This window comes from Pogona vitticeps, chromosome 5, assembly GCF_051106095.1.
Source record: "Pogona vitticeps strain Pit_001003342236 chromosome 5, PviZW2.1, whole genome shotgun sequence".
Lineage (NCBI taxonomy): Eukaryota > Metazoa > Chordata > Lepidosauria > Squamata > Agamidae > Pogona > Pogona vitticeps.
Window position 1 is genome coordinate 128616680 of NC_135787.1, and position 16390 is coordinate 128633069.

The window sequence follows — 16390 nt, forward strand, 5'->3', positions numbered from 1 at the left end:
CGGGACTGCCTCTTTGCCTCCACCTTTGCATCATCCTATCACTGCTAGTCAAAATCCAGTCACTCTCCACACATATCAATATGTGTGTGTATATCACATACTGTACTGTATATACATTGTATAATCGCTTTGTTGACTGTGCCATCCTCCAGTTTTCAGAATTCGTCTGTTTTATATATGTAATGTTCCTGAAATACCTTATTTCATCTGACTCACATGAGTCTCATTTTTCTTTTCTTTTTTGTTTCATTGTCTGTTTAAGAGTGAATCAAATCTGTTTTATTACCTCTGACATTTTAAAAAGTTTGAAATTAAAAATATGCCCAAACTAAAAGAAAAAACGGGGGATTATCCTTGAAAACATACCTCTTCGCTTTTTGTTGCTGAATGGACTATTATGGTGTTACCCCTGCAAGGATGAAGAATAAAAATAATATTTAAATATTTAAAACCTGGTAATCTCCTCTGTGCTATATCAAAGTGGGGAGGAAGACATGAGCAGATCATTAGGTCTGGTATACCCATTTAAAAATGAAAGTTGCCTTAAGCACTTTTGTGGCAGCACACTTAATTAAAGGTATTTAGAGGCAGGTAGTCCAAGATTTATAATAAAGGCACCTGGAGAGTTGAGTTCCTGAAGACAAAGGACAAATATATGCTTTTGAAGTGTAAAAGGTTTAGATTGCTATAAGAGAGGCCTGCAAATTCAGGCAATTAATTAAATAAAATAAGTGTGCATGAACCAGGAAAGAGAACTCCATGGTCTGAGGTAAAGGTTAAGTTATTGGACTACTGAAGAACTATATAAGTACTTGACATATCAGAGAATTGTTTCTCTTATTTTACAGCCATGGAGACAAACTGCAAAGCAAGTAGCACTGGAGGGAGAGAAATGCATCCTTTATTAATGTGAGGTCGACTTAAGGGCTAGACACTCATTTTTGCTCATTGGACTTGATGGCCTTATAGGTTCCTTCTAAGTCCATTATTCCATGATCCTATGATTCATTGGCTCAGTGTCCAATTGTTTATGCATGTGTTATGCTTGTTCAGCATTGATGCACTCAGAATTCAGGAGTGATGGGAAAAGGAAGAGATGGTGGACCTGGGTCCATAATACCATTTGAAGCAAGGCTGGGAGTGGAATAGCAGCAATATAACTTCCAAGCCTTCTTGTTGCACATGTCTGTGAGAGGAGCTCCTTGTGAGATGATAGTGACATTTCTGCAATACCCAGCAGCAGTGGAAGTTCAGAAAAAACTCCCAGTATGTCATCTTTAATGTAGATAAGACTGCATGGAATACAAATCCTAATGGGAATGGTATCAATTTTTGCAATTTGTGGGCATCTTTCCCCACATCCATTTCTCATATTTCTCAATTGCTTGTTGCATAACTAGCTTGCACAGAAGTGGTTCCAGGGTTGAACTTACACTGCCCCCTTTAAGAAGAGAATCAGAAAAGTTTTGGTGAATCACATACAGCCTATACTATTTTGGTGACCCACCTTTGACTATGTATACCAGTTGTGTGTGTGTGATACAATTCCAAAAAGAATTTTTATAAATTTTATAAAGTGACACCACTCAGGGGAAAATCCAATAAGCTGACTCTGTTTTTCATCAGCTAACCACTTCGCACCCAAACACAAGACAATTGTCAGGGCTATTTTCCAAGAAGTGTGAATAGTAGTGAGCAGAAGAGGGTATACTGTAGACCATCGTGACTGCTGCCATTGATGTTGTCAATATTCCTATATAAAGCTTGGCATTCTTTTTTCCCGCTGGCAATGCGGGTAAGATCCTATGCAGCAATACTGGGCCATTCCTAGCTTTTTAAATCATGGATACAGAAGCACAATATCTACATATTCATAAATCAGAGGCTTTTTGAAGAATTGAATATAAGTATAAAAGCATATCTACAACTGGGTACCATATCAGTCAATCCACACAGTTGCATCCACATGTATTTGGTCTCTAACGCAACTGTTTCAACAGACTGTCCTGGTAAACAATTAACTCATCACTGCCAATCAGAATCCAGTCATTCTCCATGCATGCCAATGCATGCCTGTATACAATATTACAGTATATAGAATGAAAATTAAGTCACTGGTTTACCACTTCCTTCATTTGGGGATGCTCTGGGACTATGCATTTTATCCAAGGTGTATAAGCTGGCTCTTCTCCTGGGACGCATGGGGGAGGGGGTGGTGGAATCAAACTTCCAATCTATGGCTCTGCAGCCAGCTCCCCAATTCACTGAACTATCTAGCCAGCTACTAATATATTCATTTGTAATTCTGTACAACATGATTTATCTTTATCTCCATGTAAGCAGCATATGTGCAGCCTCAGATGTCCTTCTGGATAGTTTTTCTTTTAAAACAAGATTTCAGATTTCTAAAATAGCTTTGTCCTAAAGATCTGGAATATTTCTGTTGAAAGTATATTTGATGTATAGTTTTAGCACTCTCCATAAGACAACTGGTACCTTTGTAACACAATATATTCATTTGTAATTCAAATGGCTCAATTTCAATCTCCTGTTATGAGGCACAATTAAAAGTCCACATGAGGACTACTAGTGCATTTTGATGCAGTACAATGCTTCGAAGTAAAGCCATTAAAGAACACTTTCATTTAAAATTCTGTCAATCCAGACAGAAAATGATTCCCAAAATCAAGGGCAATTTTCATTATTATAGCATATGGAACTTGAAACATTCATAATGTATGAGCAGAGCACATTTTTTTGCGGGGGGGGGGAGACATCCACAAGGAAATGAGTTTTTAATATTGGCATATGCTTAACAGTATTTTAAAATTGTAGTTTATTGTGATTATCTTTGAATATGTTATTTCTAAGCTTCCTTGGGTCCCTTTTTCGGAGACAGGATAAAAATAGAGTTAATAAATTAAGTAAATAAGTAGACAAGGCAGACTCAACACCTATGAACATACATTGAGACCTACACAGTATGTGTGTGTACAGTTGTTTAGAAGTGCTGGCTAAAAGCGTGCAAGCAAGGGTAGCTCCTGAAAAAGCCTTTCATCCTTCTAACCTCAGTAAAAACAGAGTACACAGCTCAGCTGGGATGGGAGGGAGGCAATGTGTAGCCTACATAATTAAACTGTAAACTGCCCAGAGAATGTTTAAATGCTATGAGGCGGTATATATGCAGCACACTTTGCTCTTGGAATAGTCTGGAAACAACAGCCACCGGGAAAAGAAATAAAGACAACCTAACCTACTGTAAATACCTGCAATACAGAAAACTTACAGTAATGGTAAACAGACTTCTGGGTTTGTACAGAGTGCAACTTCAAACAACAAGCTAACATCCACAAGCCCATTCCAACCTCTCTCCAGGTATTCTTATAAACTTCAAGCCTTAGCCATGACACCCATAAGCCACTCCAAACCCAGTTCCCTCAGAATGTTCTGGAACATTGGGAAACTTGCATGGCTCTCTGAAAAGGCAGCTGGAGCTAATTTGGCAATTACATTCTTCATACTTGTGGGCAGCACTCTGCAAACTTACACAGGAACTCTTCTCTTGGGAAAAGCTTTTCTCTAGCTGACCCCCAACTTACCCCCTCCCAACAGCTATGTCTCAAACCGATGATGGAAATGGTGTGGTTCTCTATGTCTTCATAAAGATGTAGGAGCCCTGTCTTTCTTTTCAGGTGGCTGCCCTAATGCCCTAAAAACAAAATCCAGGCTCTTGTTACATCCAAAAGAAGCCAGGCATTGCCTTAAACTGTTCAGGCTGATATTTGTCCAGAGGAAGAGAGGCATAGCTTGGAAAAATTAACCAGCTAACATCAAACTACTTGGGGAGGGGAGAATTAAAATATTTTTAAATGATGAAATTAAGTTGTTACATTAATCATAAATAGAAATAATTAATAATTAAGTTGTGTTTTTAATTAACTTTAAAAAGGCAAAACCAATCCTCTTGAAATTACTCCACAAAAGAAATGTACATAAATTGTTGATGTTACTCAAAAAAGTAATGTCACATGTGTTTTTAAAATGGGGGGGTTAACCTGAAGTTTTAATCTGGTGCTGAAAAATATAAATGAATGAAGGGCAACAAATTATACGTTTTTGTAAATTATGTCCATTCTGGAAGGAGAACACACAATGCTCTGGCTAAGGCCCCTTAATATACGGAGGCCTTGACTGAGAAACAATTTCCTCAGAGCTTATTGTCAGAACTGCTGTTGCTTTCTAGGCAGAAAGCTGCTTTTCATCTTCATCTCATATTGAAGCAGAGGCCATGTAGCTCAGCCAAAATAACTAACACACACACACACACACACACACACACACACACACACACACACACACACACACACACACACACACACTTTAGCACTCACAATAGCAGCAACAATGAAGCATTTCTTACAGCCATTGCCTTTTGACATTAAAAAATCAGTCAGCATCTCAACCTACTATCAGTTTGTTCATTTAAACTACCCATCAATCCAGCTCTGGTGCCAAGACCTGGCAGCTTTGCATAGGTGCCTCACATATGTTAATCCCTAACTAAAGCCTATACAGGGTCTGGATATTTATGCCACTGTTCCAGATGATTACATTGAATCAACTCCAAGACATTTGTAAGAAAAATTAAAACAGTAATGTTTTTCATTGATGTCAGATATACCAGACTCTCATGGTAGTAGGGGACACACTGGAGAACTGGGCAAATCTCTTCAAACCTGTATATAGGTCTGTGAGTAACTCACTGTTTCTTAAATCTTTTGTGGGATCTACTGTATCTGTATTCATAATACCTAATAGTTCTTGCATCAGCCACATGTTCTGCCTTCCCACCTCATCACACATGTCTTACTTATTTAAGCAAAATAATTATTTTATTGAGTTCATTCATGCATGATAGATCTTCCTAAGCAAAATCTCATTTAAAGATAATTTCTGTGAGGTAGTCCAAAAAAAGCATATGCGTTGGTGGCATGCCAGAATGAGTTTGGGGACATGACTTTCAAGTGGTTCTCCTTCCATTTCCAGTCAAGCATAAAACTGTCATCAACTTGCCCTGTGGGTACTTCAAGAGGAAATATTGGTCTTTACGCACATTGCAGCTCCACTTGCTGGGAAAGAAGAAGATCTTCAGTAACAGCAGCAAAGGCTCAGTTGTACTTTGCTTAGTTATCACTCAAGATTACCATTTCTGATCTCAGAGCAGCTCTAAATTGAATATTTTAGTAGTATAAAATGAATGGAAACATATCCCAGGGAGGATATTTTCAGAATGCTCCTGTTTGTATTGTTTGTGGTTTTATTTTTATTTGTTGGGCTTTGTAAGCTGATTACAGTTTCTTAATAAGTGATGTTTTGTCCAGTAACTCTAAGAGATACTGTATAATTCTGAATTACTAGTGTTATTAGAAAACACACACACACAAGATCATATTTATGAAGAACACCTATTTAGGAAACCCTACTTGCAAAACGAATCACTGGATGGAAGGCATAGCCCCACCTGCCGCATGCTAGCTCTCTTTATGTGAACCGCACACAAAGATGAGAGACTTCTCTATCTGTAGAGCAATTCCACATAATCAAGAAACCTGGTTCTGAACAATTTATAAACAGCTGGGAGATGTTCCATAGATAGAAATGCCTCTTCTTCAGATTGAGTTCTTCACAGATAGAGAGACAAAATGGAGGGCTACCTGGATTCAATTCCCCACTCATATCTAGAAACTCCCTGCGTAAACCACCCTTTAAACCTCTCACATACTTCAAAAACTCTTATTAGAGTCAACTTGAGTCAGACGTGACAAGACAGTATGTAGCAATAAGAATGCCTAAATAGGGCCACAGATGCAATGATGATTATGAACTATCAAGTAGATTCTGATTTATGGCTTCCTCCGTCATGGTTTCCTTGTTATAAAGTATTCAGCATTGATTTACCAGTGCCTTCTTCAGGTGGCTCTCCAGGACTGAGTAGCTTGCCCCAGTCTATACAGGCCTCTCCTGTGAGGCACAGTGAGGACAAAAAGCTAGATACATAAGGGTGATTCCAGATGATATATTTAAGGGAAGAGGTGTTGAATGTATTAAAAGAAAGCATGGGTGTTCATATTCCCACGTCAAAAATGACATATGCCATTCTATGACTTTTGTTAGCAACTAGGGAAAATAAGCGTGTTACACTGTTGCTGTTATGTACTTTTCAGCTTGATCCCAGCTTTTTTCCTCCTGCTAATCTTGAGTAGAAAGAGGAAGTGGATCATCTCAGTTCTGCCTACTGCCATACTCAGCAGCTGAAACATCATCAAAACACCCATAATATCACCCATAATCCACTAATGGTGCAGATGTTCTGTCTGGCAGGACACATTGCTTCAACTAGCCTTTGTCTGCCCAGCTTATTTGTTTGTGGACAGGTCTCACAAAATGGAGAAGAGAACTGCCTGTCAAGGGTCGCAGTGTGAAGAAAAAGCTGGTCCACAGCCACATATAAAAAGGCTCATAGTTCTCTGGGCTCAGGATAGGGTTTTCTGTTTATAACCATTCTGTGTATTTACATTTTTGTAGATTAATAAACATTTGTAATGAACTAAATCTAAATAATAAACTAAATCTAAATCCTAATATATGTACAAATATCACCTTCTTTTCATTCAACTATAATAGTGATTCTTCAGACCAACCAGCTCTAAATTTCTAGCTGTGAGTCTTCCCAAGACCACCTACAGAGTTCATGGCTGAAGCAGAATTCAGAGCGGGAACTCTGTGATTTGCTGTTCTGTTTCTTAGCAACTGCACCACACTAGCTCCACAGAACGGAAAGGTGTACAGGAGGTTGAAGCATTATTGTTCTTGTCATTGCCACTGGCAGTATCAAGCGAGCTGCCTGGTAGTATCAGCCACTCATCCAAATGCATAACTTGTCTTCTTTTGAGTTAATAAAATTGCCCTAAAATCTATAGCACCTCAGAACAAGTGTAATAAATAAAGATAAGCTCAATACTTCCTGCTTCAAATGAAATAATAACAATACAGGATGCAAATGAGCTTACTGGTCAGAATGGAGCAGCAAAATACGCTAACCCAAAATACAGGAGAGTAACAACTGTCAGTCAATTGAAAATGAGCTGAATTCAAAATATTCAAACCCAGTCTTAAAAAATATACTAATTAAATCCTATTTATTTCAATGGGACAGAAAACAAATCCATTTCTTACTCTCCTTCTCCCCTCTCTCTCACACATGCACTTAAGCTTCATGTAAGTTCATCTTTCTGTGTATTTTCATTTCTAACATAAATGCATCATTTCTTTTCTGCCTTTCCTTAGCATGATTTTCATTATGGAGTGACAGCTGTGTGTGGAGCAGTCCCACCACCCTGGCGGGGCTGAATGCACAATTCAATCTCCACCAGATCCAAAGCCTGTTCATTGGGTGTGGGCCAGGCAAGTTGAAAGCACAGCTAAATTGAATAAGGGTGAAGGTGAAACTTCCAAGGTGCTAGATGAGCAGGAGGGGCAGCTTTACAAAACACCAGAGAACACAGAAGAGGAAAGAGGGAAGTGGGAGGATCAACAGGGTAATGAAATATTAGGTGGAGTAATGCTGAAAGCATTGGAACTGAATAAAGTTACCAGTAGCAACTGAAAATCATTGTACTGTGTAGAGTAGGACAGCAGCCCACCAAAAGAACTCTACTCTGGCCTCCAGTCAGTCCAGTAATCCACAGCTAAAGCATCTCTGACAGGTGGCTGTCTAACTCTGTCGATGAAAGAGAGGCCACCACTTTCCAAGGCAATGTGTTCCACTCTGTAACAGCTCTTATAATCAGGAATGCCTTCATATTGTTTAATCAGCATCTCATTCACCATCTTGCTCAGCCTCATTTTGACGTATGCCAATCTGCTGATTTCCTTCTAAAACTGTGGTGCCCAGAACTGGACACCATAATCTAGAAGAGGTTTAGCCAAAGCAGAGTATAGTGGTGCTATGACTTCCCTTGCACTGGATGCTATTTCTGTTGAGACAACCAAGAACTGCATAAGGTGTTGGTTTTGGTTTTGTTCTTGCCATCATTATACCTCTCTATGACTTAGACAAAAACCAAAGTCATGGATTTGTGGTCCAAATTTATACATATTCAATATGCATTATGATCTTGTCTTGTTTGTTTGTTCGTTTGACGCAGTGAAAGACAGGATGGACCTTCCCATGTTAAGTCTTACCTCTTCTGAAAACAACTTAGGTGGGTACCTGATCCTCTTTAGATGTCTCCTACTTTTCTTCTTCATTAGAATTATTTGTGACTGTACTTTTAATATATGGCGTATAAGAAACTCCCAGCCACAATGAACTTTCTCAGTTGTGGGTTTGTCTAATGATGGTAAATGCTCCTTTAAGCATTGTTACAGAGAGGGATGGGCAGTTCCCAGCTGTCTCCAAATATAAATTGGGTATCTGAATTCAAGAATGGAGATGGAGAGTTGAATCCTCTCATTAATCTCAAGCAGAGTAGAACCATTTAATCAATAGGACTTGCATAAGTATTGATTTAACAAGTCCTGTTTGTTCATAGATCTACAGCAGGTAGCTGGCAGTTGGATTTATTCCGTAGAGAGGGTCCAGGCCCTATTCTATGATGTCTGAAGGTGTGAAACACCCACATGTTTGTAAGCTTACATACAGCCTCACAATAGCCCTCATTTTAAAACAACAATTGCACATACTTCAATAACTTCATTTGAAGATGATATCATGCAAACAAAAAAAAATGTTCTGAGCATCACAATGCTGCACACTCTTATCTCACACTTTTTTTCAAAAAAACAACAACAACATCTAAATAAATTGAGTTGACACTAATACCTCTTCCTTCTAGAGTGCATACTTAATTTTTAAAGAAACCAGTAGTGGACTTTTGTCTGATTTTTGTTTCATTTTGAGCATGTGGTGTGGCCCACAGCAGGTCCCGGGCATCAAAAACTGTCTCCTGCACCACTGGTGCTTGTCCATTGTTGCTGTAATCCTATAAGTAGCTACAGGAGAATATGCTCCATTGAACTGGGACTGAGGGGTTGGGTGAGTATGCATAGGTTCATGCTGTAATACTATAACAGGAATGCAAGAAGACTCCTGGGATCCCCATCATTATAATTAGAAAAAGCTATTGTTATGTGGCTGTGAAAAGGAGTAAAAGGGAAAGCTGAAGGCATTGTCAGGAAACGCAGAAATAAACTGCTTATGGCTCCAAGCAGAAGTGCTGAATGTACCCATGGTAAAATGTACCTTGTGCAACAGACACCCTTCGTTTTTTTTAAAGGTTCTTCATTACAGGATATAATCTTAGATTGTAGAGCTACAGAGCTGTAAGTGATCCTATGGATAATTGAGTCCAGTCTCTGTCAGGGCGGCTCAGTGGGGAATCAAACTCCCAACCTTTGGCTCTGCAGCCAGATACCGAATTTCCACTTGACTAAACGGACAGCATTTTGCCTTACATCACCAGGCAAACTGATGTGATACATGGTAATAATGGCAGAGTCAATCCTCTGTGCATCGCCACAGATGTGGAATATCTGAAAGGCAAGCAAACATCAAGTAGGTTGACTAGATGAGTTATTAATTCGGGTGTTTTTTTTTTCTTTTTCTTGTTAGTATTCTGATCGTCATGCATTTTATGACATTCAAAGCAATTCACAGTATTTGTGGAATACAGGCCATAAATCACTTTGAACATCACAAATGCACCATCTTTTTTAAAGTCAAAAAGTAGGTACTAAGTAATCATCCTTACAGGGGGAAAAAACACAGTATCTAGCAGGTCAGCATACTGCAGTGAAAAATCATAATTGCATCCAACAAATATCAAAATAAAAAGAAGTAATTGATTGTGAGAAAGAATGCTTTACTGAAATACAATTCTGTGTTAAAACATGTAAGAAAGTAAGGTAACTTAATTTATTTGACTGATATTGGCCACTGATTATATCATACTTTACTTTGATTTTAAGTCAAGGCAAGAGAAAAAGGACTTTTTTATTATTGTAAAAGTAATCAGATGGGGATTCAAAGGCCATTTTAACAGCCCCAGGACCACCACTCTCAAGGGAAAATTAGGCCTCATTGCCCAATGGATTTCTCTCCAAATGGAAAAAGTACACATCTAGGGGCACAATCCTTATCTAAAACATGGCCTTATCTAAAACAAACTCTTTTTAGTAAAAAGTATGCAATTTTTAGAACACTTTCAAAGGATTTTTTTAAAAAAACTCGTTTCTGTTGTCATTTTGAAGGGCCGGCAATGCAGTTGCTAGGAGTACTAGGCCCTTCAACCCTCAAGAGTTTGTCCAACTCACCTTAGAAAAGGATATGGGAAGCAACTACATATCATCAGCAATGTGTACTAGGAGAGTTAAACAAAGTCCACTTTTGAAAGACCTTCCACTCAAGTGATTCCTGGTAAATTCTGTCTCCCCGGTACAAGACTAGAACACTTCTCCTCCCACTCAGTTCATCTCTTGGTACCAAGAGCATCAGTGCAACACAGCCGCTAGATGCCCTCCAGCTCTGCAAAGCCCAGCCTAATAAAGAGTTCTGCAGAACTCAGAAGGTAGTCTGTTTTTTTTTTTTTTTTTGAGATTTTATTAGTCTAATAATGGTATCACTTGATAGCCAGTGTTGTGTCATGCATTGAGTGCTTGATGCAAAATCATTAGATTTGGGATCAAATCCCTGGTCAGCCAGGGAAACTCAGTGGATGGTACATTGGCCACTGGCATTTCAGATGCAAAAGTAGGACATGCATCATCAAAAAAGAAAGTAAAAGAGGATATTGATTTGGATGAAGTGTCATATGTTAATTTAAGCATACAGATATATAATTAGAATTTTTTATGATTTAAGAAGAATTATATCATGCAACTTGCATGAGTAGGAAAGATCGTAACTAGGTAACCTGTCTGTCTGCTGAGTTTACTGTCCAAGTTCTTGGTACTCATGGGCAACTTCAAGGTCACTGATTTCCCTTTGAAGTCCTTTAGATCAGACTTGGTGTGGAGAACCTTCAAAGGGAGGACACATTTAAAAGAAGGACTGCCCTCTGTTAGCTCCTTAAGCAGAAGACCATCCTCCCTGACAGAAGATACATGGCAACCTCAGGTGAGATGCTCTGGCATTCACATTCCGAGCCAATACCAATCAGGGGCAGAATATAAAGCATACTGAGGTTGGACTACTGTGTGGAAAACTGTGGTCATGATGGTAGACATCGTATTTAGGTGTAGTACTTGAGATGTGGAAGGCAATGGAGAATCACCATAATATGTTGGAAATCGTATTGCTTAGCAGAGAACGTTTCAAGTGGAGCAGGTCCATTGAATCAAAGGAACTTATGGAGGAGCTAAATCAGCAGATCTCTACCGATTCAATTAGTCTGCTCTAGGTGTGACTCACTATGCAAATCAACAGGATTTCAGTCTATATGTTGCTTGTACACTTACCATATCTAGATTGGAACAGGAATGGAAAAAGGCCTTGACTGGCGTGGAGACTAGGAATCTCCAGGCTGAAAGTTAAATAAGACACTATGAATATACAATTCAAAGCTGTTGTAAAACATGCAAAAAAAGCACCACACATCAATGTCATGATGGACAGTGAAATATAAAGATTCTACAGAGATTTCACTAGAAAAGACAGACTAGGAACAGAAAATTAACTTGGAGAACTACAATGGATGATTGTAGTGAACACCCTGCCCTCCCATATATGTAAAGGTACTGGGCCTGCACCAATGGGAGTTGTTGGGAGGCGGAGCCAGAATGAGACTGGAAGGGAGGGGTGAGTTAGAGGCTTGATAGTTGGAGTTAGACAGTTAGAGGTTTGTCAATTGGAGAGTTAACTGTGAAGTGAGGAGTTAGGCTGTGGAGAGTGAAAGCGTGAGGTAAAAAGGGAACATGGCTCCTGTGCCTTGGGTTAGGGAAACAACCTGGGGGCATTCAGGAAAAAGGGTGCACCTCACTGTTCTGTAAAGAACAAGAAGTTTTAGACACCAACACCACATTTTAATTAATATCAAGGAGACTGTATACATGGAAAACTCCACAAGAAAGCACTAACAACACTGTAAGAAAACAGATTGATTTCAGCCTATCTCATAGACACTAAAATAGTGTTACACTGGTGCAAGTTCATCTTTCAGCAGATGTAAATTCAGATCACAAACCTGGTACCACTGGAATTTACCTCAAATTAGGGAAAACATGAAGAAGCAAAAACCAAAAAAAGCACATCAATTAAACAACTGTGATCCAACTTTACATATTGTGGTTACAGTAGAATTTTTTAATAGTATTAATATGATAGCATACTCATCATGACTTCACAACCACGGCACCAATGTGGATATGTATTCCTGTTTTATTAGCCAGAAGAAAGATATTGCCAATGTCCAATACAACAAACTGATGGTGTTGTTGATGTACAAAGATCCGGATTTGAAAAATATAATTGGCAACTTGTGCAAACAACAAAATCTTGCACTGAAAGATCCATGAACAAAGGACATAAAGAGTTGAAGGGGAGTCTAACAAGGATGTATACTCCTGCCATAATTTTTCAGTAGCCAAAATCCTGTTGCTTAGCATAGTAAATTGCACTAAAGTAGGCTCATTGAATCAGTGGAGATTTAGTAAATAAACTCTTCAATAAGTTTCATTGATCCAAATGGTCCTATTCTAGTGCCACATACCATGTTAAGCCACAGGATTTCGGCTATTATGCATTCTGTGAACATCTTTAGAGAAGTGTTTGCAGGTTCAAAAGAAGGTATCATTTTCAATAGAGAGGTTATTACCATCATCTATAATGCAAACAAACAGACTCAGTGAAATCAATAAAAGTGAATGTTAGCAAAATCAAGTTCCTGGTAATGAATAAAGGAGGCCAAGAAATACAGTTAAAAATCCATAATGAAACCATAGAATGTTTTTACAAAGTAAATACATTGGAATTTGTTTGACTAAAAAGTGGTGTAATAGTCATGCAACAGAAGTCATAATAGAGATGGTCCAGAGTAGTTTCCTTACGATGGAGAATGCCACATGTGGTCAAAACATAAAGCTGGCTTTGAAAACGCACTTTGAACAGTGCTGTGCCTTCTAAGTTCTAGTGTATGGCGTGGTATAATGGATTCAAACACAAGCCAGTATAAAAGATGACAGAAGCTTTTAAAATATGGATTTAATACATATAAGAACAAAAAGGTAGCCAAAGTACTAAGGTGAATTAACCAAAATAGAAATCATAAAACACATTAAATGCAGAAAGTTGGAATACTTTTTTATTAAAAGAAAAGAAAAGTATAGATTCTTACAACTGATCATTCAAGGTAAAATAGATGGGGAAAAATGCTGCAAGAAAGGGAGGAACGTATTAGCTGAAAAACCTTTTGGACTGATTTGGATGTAACACAGCAGTTAAAATCCCATTGTGTAACTCTGTGTATGAAATAGCAATGGCACCATCAGCAGTAACAAATCACTTAACACTGGTTAAGGTGCACAAAATTTCATTGTATTATGTACCAGTCATGTACGCCCTGAAATTGCCTTGAATCAGCAACATTTTGACTTTAATTGGTGGCAATTTCCTGCTGGTGGTGACATCATCCCTTCTGTACACACCGAGTTGTGCAACAGGATTTCAGACAGAATAAGCTTTTAGAACTTTCACACCCAACATCAAAATAGCCAAGAAGACATACAGCCTCTGATAGGAGACTTGAGCCCTTTACATCCCATGTTTGAAGGAGGCCCCAAATGTTCATCATGGTAGTCCAGATAGTAGCCGCCTAGAGTGGTCCTAACCCAACCAGATAGGCGGGATATAAATAAAATAAAATAAAATAAAATAAAATAAAATAAATAAATAAATACATAAATACATAAATACATAAATAAATAAATAGTAGATATAATATTTGAAGGGCTATTAATTGCCCTCCTTCCAGCATTGTCTATCTGCACAGATACAACATCTATCACATGCAGTGGCAATATACAACGTCTGCATATGTCACGGCCATGCTTAAGATTTGGTAAGAACCAACAGAGATGGCATGATCGGAGTAAATGCTTTATCTTTAACCAAAATGTTATGTCGACTAATGGAAAAAGTTTGGGAAAGTTGCAGTAAAAAGTACCCCCAAATCAATATTACTATGTGGTTTTAAAATAGATTACATCTCAAGTGACTCTTGCAGCTGCAGCAGTTTATAGCCAGTTGTATTGCTTTGAACTGACCAATACTTCAAAGCCTATAAAAATGCCCAAGAGTTTGCCAAAAGGGGATGAGAAAGAATATTTACTACCCTAATGCAGCATAAAGAAAAAAAAATCGTGTAATTACAAGACGTGGCTCAAGCTAAATCCCAAAAGTACATTGGATTCCCATAACATTTCTTATTATTAATAATTGCAGTTATTAGATGTATTCTATACTATGTTTGGCAGACAATGGCCTAAATCCAGTTGTTACTCCGAACTGCAATATACCCATTGAATCATTTGTGTCAATCCTATTAAATCAATAAGCCTACTCTAGTTGGGACTAACAAGAGGACTGAGAGCTGAATTTCTCATTACTAATGCTGTGCGGGGCAAAATCCTACCGGGAATTTTACACTGGCTGTAAAGAAAACAGCATCACTTTCAGAGCCAAACTGTCTCAGGTTAAGAAATCACTATGGACGTTACCTGTTGCCTGCTAGGTTGTATTACTCAGTATCCAACTGTAGAGATGGGCATGAACCTCAGTTTGGAATTTTGTCCCAATTCATCACCATGCTCCCACAGGTGCTATGCAGGCATGGCACCGTCTGCCCTCCTGCCTCCCCCTGCATGCTTGCCCATTTCTCAGGTGGCATGCACGTCCATCCCTGCCTCCCCAATGTGACTACCCACTCAGCTTTTGAAGTGCCTGTTCCCTCTTCTGCCTCCTCTGTCAACCACCCACTGAAAGAGGCGGGGCAGAGATTCCTGCCTTTGCGTGGGCGGCTGAGAGAGAAGGTGGAAGAGGGAAAAGACGCTGCAAAAAGTGAGTGTGTAGTTGAACTAGGAAGGCAAGGAGAGAAGCATGTGTTGCCCAATAAATGGGTGAGCAGACTGGGGAGGTGGGAGGGCAGAGAGTGCCGTGACCTCACAACACCTATGCAAGCATGGTGACAAATTGGACCAGATCTCTAAACTGAGGCTCATGCCCATCTCTAGCCAACTGGTAATTGTCTATAATGATTTCTTAACTCGAGGCAATCTGTCTCTAAAAGTTATGCCATTTGGATGTTGGCCATTGTGTGCACAAAATGGTAAACACTGAGCTAAACCTGATAATTAGTCCTTCCTAGAATATATGAATGGGACTTGTTAATTAAGGTCCCATTCATTCAGTGATTTTATGTTAGTTGGCACTAACAAATTGATTTAGTTTGTAATTACTGACACAAGAGACTTACACAAATGTATGGGGGTAGATAACATATCAGCTATGAGCCAAATATTGTTCTCTTATTTTGGTTCCCGCCAAAATATAATGTCACACTACTTCATCATACTTACTCAGTACCCTCCTCCATTCTCTTTTTTTCCTTTCCTTTCAAGAAGTGAAGGAGGACTATCCTGTGGTCTCACTGGGCTCTATGATGCAAGAAGCTGCTCTAGAATTTTCCTGTATCTTAGAGAACTGCTGCAGCTGCCCCAATGTTTATGCTCGCAGGGGTACTCCAGTTGTGGTACCATGAGTTTTGAATTCCTGGAGATTCACTGCTCTTCTCCAGCCTCAGTAACCTGCTCAGGTCTGATTTAGATCCTGAGATTCTCCAGCTTATAGCTTTTGACAGATGATCTGAATTGGTTCTAAGACTGGAACGTAAACTGCAACAAGAAGCATACACAGATGGGTGGACAGTTTCTGCTGAATGAAGGGCCTTCACTCTGGGGATCCAGTCACATAGGCTGGTGTTTCACATGCCTGTTGCCTTCTGTGGCCAGAAACAGACATTAGAAACAGCCCACAGATACAGCTGAAAGCACATCCATGTTGCAGAGAGGTGATTGAGGAAGCTCTTCTGGGTTTGTGAAATTCTACTTCAAAGAAATTCCATGCTTAAATCCTAATGGCCAATAACCAAACAAAGCAAGCAAATATGCATAATTCTGGAGGTGAGAAAAGTTAGGGCTGTGACACTCAGATGTTCACTTTAATTTAAAATGTTTCCTAAGCATGGGCTGCTTCTAGCCTGAGTTTGGAGACTTTTGTCCACACAACAGCTTACTGCACAAGGTTGCAGCCTCACTCACACATTATGATTCTCATCAT

At 39.0% G+C, this 16390-nt stretch overlaps 1 long non-coding RNA gene across 1 annotated transcript; it reads right to left on the reverse strand.

Moving 5' to 3' along the window:
• Positions 1-2376: 2376 nt before the first annotated feature.
• LOC140707735 (uncharacterized) lies at positions 2377-11578 on the reverse strand. Its single transcript, XR_012087906.2, has 2 exons — positions 11518-11578; positions 2377-9594 (listed from the first exon to the last, which is right to left on the reverse strand). It is a non-coding gene; the product is annotated as an uncharacterized LOC140707735 (long non-coding RNA).
• Between the last annotated feature and the right edge of the window lie 4812 nt (positions 11579-16390).